General features: G+C 37.6%; 1 non-coding gene across 1 annotated transcript; it reads left to right on the plus strand.

Annotated features, from left to right (window-relative positions):
• The first annotated feature begins 4,224 nt into the window (after window positions 1–4,224).
• On the plus strand, window positions 4,225–4,331 carry LOC130082553 (U6 spliceosomal RNA). Its single transcript, XR_008806782.1, has one exon. It is a non-coding gene; the product is annotated as a U6 spliceosomal RNA (small nuclear RNA).
• The last annotated feature ends 1,897 nt before the right edge of the window (window positions 4,332–6,228 follow it).

A 6,228-nucleotide genomic window follows, 5' to 3' on the forward strand; every position in this document is an offset into this window, starting at 1 on the left:
TGGCCGTATTAAAGAACTATTAAATACTTTAATCGTATGGCTATCTTATCGGTTTACCATGGTAATTTTAGTTAAGATCTATTGCTGTTTTATTGTACTTAAGACACAGAATTGATTAAGTTATTGTTTAAAAACGAACGCTTGGTGACACAGCACCTGTAGGCCTACTTCAGTGAGATGTTTTACATTATAGCGCGTCATTCACTTGGCTTCTTTATACTTCTATCAGGATCGGTGGATCAGCACAAACTCGGGATTTTACGCAAAGGATGATAATTCACTATAAGAATGTAGCCTAATAGCAGCTGATTTTAATTTTTAAAGCACGACCGTTTTTGTTTCATTTTTTAACGAGATGTTGTCCAATGCGTGCATTATTTGGTAGGCTACAAAGTGCAAAATAAAATGTTTAATGGCAAACTCATGTTTCATTGTTGTTTACCTGTTAATAAAATGAGGGCCTATATGGTTCTGTAAAGCCCTATGTTATAGTTTTAAAAAATTCATGTTTTCTAATAAGTGTCAACTGGTTAACATGTAGGCTAGCTACAACTATCTGTGACTGCGACATTATAAAAATCCTATAATTTATTTATCCACCCCCGCATTACGTGTCCATGTTTTAATCTGCGTAGTATAGGCTACGGGATAAAAATGGTTTTAAATATTAACACTCACATATAGGCTAGCTGCATAACCATAAAAAAAACACTGCTGTAAATCTGTGCAATTATAAGGCCTATAATAAAATAAATAAAATACCCAGCAGAGAAGTGATAAACATGTAGGCATATTGCTTAAATACGCTCTTGAGCACATAAATAATAATATTTGCTATAGCCTAGATCGACATAATAAATCTGTTTTAGTAAATAAATATATATATATTTTTTTTCACATTTCAGCAGTGCACGGTTTTTATTCCTTTTGTAGCCTACGCACAAACCCCAATGGCCAGGGCTTGTATGCTATTTGGTAGCCTAAGCCTATCATTGTCTTATTTGTCACCGTGGTTTTGCTTTATCATCATTTGTGTAAAATCCCGAGTTTGTGTTTATTCACTGATCCTAATGGAAAAACGAAGAAGCATTTACGAATGATGTAAAATTCCGGAGCCCTGCATGAAATGCGGAAAAATATTGTCTAGCCTAAATCAGCCTATAGAAATTATCTCTCCTTCTATGCCAGTAATTTCATGCCGTCATGATCATTGCTCACTAAAAGTGGCACTGACTTTATCTCCAGGGTAAATTAATAAATACAATAGTATCTAGGCTAAATCTCAAACAGTGTATCATCAGCAACATAGGCTATTTCGTGATATCGCCTAGCCCTAAAACTGCTCAATATTATAGCCTATAAAGCTTACAATATTACTTTTTGTAAAGCTGCTTTGAAACGATGTGAATTGAGCGCTATACGAATACATTTTGACAGGAACTTCATCTAACTTGATTCGTAAATTCATCAAAACATTATCCAATTGATCGTTACTGAAATAGGAAATCGCCATGGTTATAACTTAATATTTCTGTAGTAGGCTATGGCCAAACAGCGTCGTAGTTCATCCATAAACTCCTACCACAGACTCGTACATAATGGAATGCGCATGCTCATGCCTTAAGCATCTACGCCAATAAGAGTGCTGTATTATAAGCCAATAAAATCAGGTGTGGGCGGAGCGACACGTGTCGCCCCGCCCAAAAGTGTCGCCCCGCCCCATCGTCCAGACTGCACTCTGGGGCTACTCATGAATCATGCTGATCATCGCCCCCCAGCGGCGAAACATTGAACAAGTGTCTATGGGGTTTACCTGATCTCTGATCAGTTTTATACATTTGTAGACGTTTTAAGTAGACATTAGTATAATTAAAAGTAATAATAGCAGTTAATCGTCTCTTAACAGACACAATTAGTTACAAATAGTTAGACACCAGCGTGTGGCGTTACGAACGCTTCGAAAAGCTTCGTTTCTCCAATCAATAACAAAAGGAGATTTTTTTTGTTTGTTAATTTCCTGCTCGCGTTCGTCAATATAATTGCAGTGAACAATTACCAGTGAAAACTGGCAGTGAACAAAGCTTTAAAAAAGATGTAAAAGTATCACACAATAAAAAGCGCCGACTGATCGTACCTCAAATAATGCCAATGGTCTTCTTTAATATGACTAGTGCTAAATGTTGAAAACGGTTTAAAGGTCTTTGCAAATTCATTATTCGTATAACATCAGAATCGGTACCGGTATAATTTACCACTAAGTGGTAAATTGTTATTTTTTTGTAAAACTGAATATTTCTCAGGGTGAGTTATTTTTAAGACAGTGGGAAAACTTAATTATGCCACTAGATGGCGACAAGTGAGTGTCTTTTTGGTCAGTGCAAGTGAGTGACTTTTTGACTTTTTTGTTGTTGCCTTTTTGACATTTTATTCCAAGGATGCATTTATTTGATCAAAAATACTGTGAAACAGTAATTGTAAAATGTTGTTACAACTTATAATAACTTGTTTTTTCTGTTTTAAAATATTTTAAAACGTAATTTATTCCCTGTGATGGCAAAACTTGGAAAACCATTACACCACTAGATGGCGGCAAGTGAGTGTCTTTTGAGTGTTATCTACAGTTTTTTTTATATTTTATTTTTTTTAAATGCTTTTTGAATTTCTGAAACTATGGCTCCTTTTCTCAAAACTCTACACACAAAATATCACACACTAATGCAAAAGCAAACACTTCATTCAAAACTATTTTAACTCTTCTAAAAATGGTGTTTTTGCATAGTAACTCTAACTCTGCACACAAACCGTTATACACACCAAACTACACATGGATATGACAAATCAAATGTAAAACACTACTATCTTGTGTCTTTTGCTTGTTCAGTGAGCAGTGGAGCACACAGGGGTTTGTCACGGCACTCACACGTACATGTATGTGCACAAATACATTGTATACACAGTATGTATGCACAATTGATTATCTTTACCGTTATTAAACAGAACCAAATAAACACAGAACACACTTGAGCTGTATAATGACACTATTGGCTTGTTAAAGCTGCTTTACAGCAGAATTTGAAACTTGAAACAATTTGTATTGTATCTCTCAGGTTACCCTGACTATATATGGCTCCGGGCCCATTACTTTTTCAAATAAGTTTAGACAGGGATTGGTGGGCCCTATTGCTCATTTTTAGTCATATTCTACATAACATGTACTTTCTCCCCTTTGATTTAACCATCATCATTGGCATATCTGTGATGGATTTTTATGGACTTTTAAGTTAAGCTAACCTAGCTAGTTATTTTTAGTGTTGGCGTATTATTCAATTTTAATATCCGAATGTAATCTGCAAATGCGATGGACATCGGTTATGCTCATCCTCGTAGCTCCTTTAAAGGCATCTTTAAAGTAATAGAAACACATACAAAAGACCTGAACCGGAAGCGGTGCAACCTATTTGACCTGAATACGGAAGTATGTTGCACAACCCCGTTGAGCCTGACGTCAGACCAAATCTTTCTAGTGGCTGCTCTGAGTTTTGTGATTCTTAGACATTTCACGGTGTTTTCACTGCCACAGTTTCCTGGTCTCTGAGCCTATTGTGTGAGAAACGCGGATATCAGATTTGAGCAGTAGACCATGTGCAAAAGAAGCCTGTCAGGACCCCAAGGGATGTGGTTTAGTGGTTGCAAGTTGATAAACCACTTATTCTACTCACTTATAACAAATGTGACTGTAAATGTGATAGGCTTCTTTTGCATAGAGTCTACGGCTCAGATTATACTGTCTCTACTAGCTGCGATAGGATAGGACGTCTCGGTGGGACCATGGGTGGGACACAGAGAGGAGCTCTTTGTCTCGTGTTAAACGCCCTCCCCCGCAGACGGGGCGAAGTTCTGTGCATTCTGCGGGGGATGGCGTGTAACGCAAGACAAAGAGCGTCTCTACGTCACACCGAGACGTCCTATCCAAACTAGTAGAGGCAGTCCTTACTTTGCATATGGTCTAGACTAGAGAGAGCTCAGATTATACTACGGTAAACCTAAACATAACTGCTGATTTGAAAATATCATGGTTTTTATAGGTTTACAGGTACATATCACCATGATTTACAGTCACATTTGACACAAGTGAGTGGAATAAGTGGTTTATCCTCTTACCAGCACTGCAGCACATACCTGGGGGTCCTGGCAATAAATAGCTCTCCTCGATTCTCTCAGTTCGTGCTTGCTTCGGCAGCACATATACTAAAATTGGAACGATACAGAGAAGATTAGCATGGCCCCTGCGCAAGGATGACACGCAAATTCGTGAAGCGTTCCTCATTTTTATTAATTATTAGTTATTAATTATGAATTAACTGTAAATATTCATACTGTACACTGTCTCAGGTGAAAAATCCAGTGTTTAAGCGTGCAGTACGCAGCCTCCACGCTAGAGCGCAGCACCGCACTGCAGTCTGGCGCCAGAGCGGCTCGCTGGAGCTTACTGAGTTTACATCTTTAACACGACACAAACATTTAGTTTCCGAGCAAAAACAATATTTTTAGTATTTGTAATGATTTCATAACATTCTAATGTTTCCTCAGGCGATTTTAATCAACCGTCTCTTAATCTGACAGTATTGGCCACGTAATGATCATTCTGAATCTTCGCTCCCTTTTAGTCTACTCAAACTAGCAGATGTCGACACGAATTTATCAAATATGTTTATATAGACTAAACGCTAATGTGAAAAGTAGTTGAAATTCACTTACCATGCGTTGTTTTAGCTGTCTTGGTTGACAAATGTGCGTCGTTTTTCTTGGTGAATTATTTTTCTAGTACCTGAAAACACAGAGCGAAAACAATAATTATAGCCTAAAGTGTATTTTAATTTTCACTCACCACAAACAAAACTTTTCAAAAAATGTCTTCACATAGGCTAAATGAATTTCTTGCTTCGTAATTGAGAGGAATTGCAGGACAAACGCTTTTCGCAGCATTCAGGACAACTTTCTCCTTTCGAGCATCATCTGACAGATCAAACTGTCAAGAAACATTATACAAGTCGATGTTCAAAACAATATTATGCTAGAGTGGAGACTGAAAGGTTGTGTACGGCTGAACTAAACTGAAGTACTTCAACGTTATAGATGTAACGTTAGGCTAAATATGACTGGATATCATGTCAATCGTTGTATTTCTCCAAACGTCAGTTTAAACATTCATGACTATTTTCTGCAATTGTTAGCGTATTGAGTGAAAAGGACAAATACAGTTTGAGATTTCTGAGACTTCATAAAACATAAAAAAAAAATAAAAAAATCGATCACCACGAATCTCATGTGTATGTTATGTGTGCAGGATTTGCAACGTAATTGCAACAACACACAAAGACCAACATGCCATATAACGCAAAACCAGCAACAACACACAAAGACCAATATATGCCATATAACGCAAAACCAGCAACAACACACAAAGACCAATATATGCCATATAACGCAAAACCAGCAACAACACACAAAGACCAATATATGCCATAACAGAGACCAATATATGCCATATACATATAACGGAAAACCAGCAACGACACACAGAGACCAATAGGCCATAGGCCTATAACGCAAATATAGTGCGCAACGCGCGCGTGCCCAAAATGTCAACAATACCTATTAAAGTTTATGCAGGAGGCAAATGCCTGCTGGCATTTTTCTTTAAGCAGTCATGACAGGACTTTTCCAAATAATCACATTTCACCTCGTTAAATTACTGTTGCTTCCAAATCTCTTTACACCATTTTCTAATGTGCGTAAAACACACACAAATGAAATGTCCGCGAGCCCATTATATTATATTATTATATAGCCCATTATACATCAGCAAGGTTCAGCATCTTAAATAACGACTAAAGAGCAAATAAAGCTCGCTTCAGGCCTTCGGGCCTTCATCGCAGCAAAGCTCTTAACTGCATCCTCTATTTCGATTCTCTGAGCCAGTTCATGTTCTATGGAGATTGTTGCCAGTCCATTAAGTCCGTCTTGTTTCATTGTAACTTACTGCGAAGGTAGTTTTTATTAGTTTCAACTTTGAGAAACTGCGTTCTCCTGAAGCCACTGTAACGGGAAGCAATGTCACTGGCTGAGTAAGCAATCTCCTCCTGACCTGGTGATGGTGATGGTGGACTTGACGGTAGATAGCAGGCTGATATGTTAGCACCTGCTGTAGAAATTTCGATAACGTTA

The sequence above is a fragment of the Rhinichthys klamathensis genome, unplaced genomic scaffold (assembly GCF_029890125.1).
Source record: "Rhinichthys klamathensis goyatoka isolate OS25496 unplaced genomic scaffold, OSU_Roscu_1.1 h1tg000046l_1, whole genome shotgun sequence".
Lineage (NCBI taxonomy): Eukaryota > Metazoa > Chordata > Actinopteri > Cypriniformes > Leuciscidae > Rhinichthys > Rhinichthys klamathensis.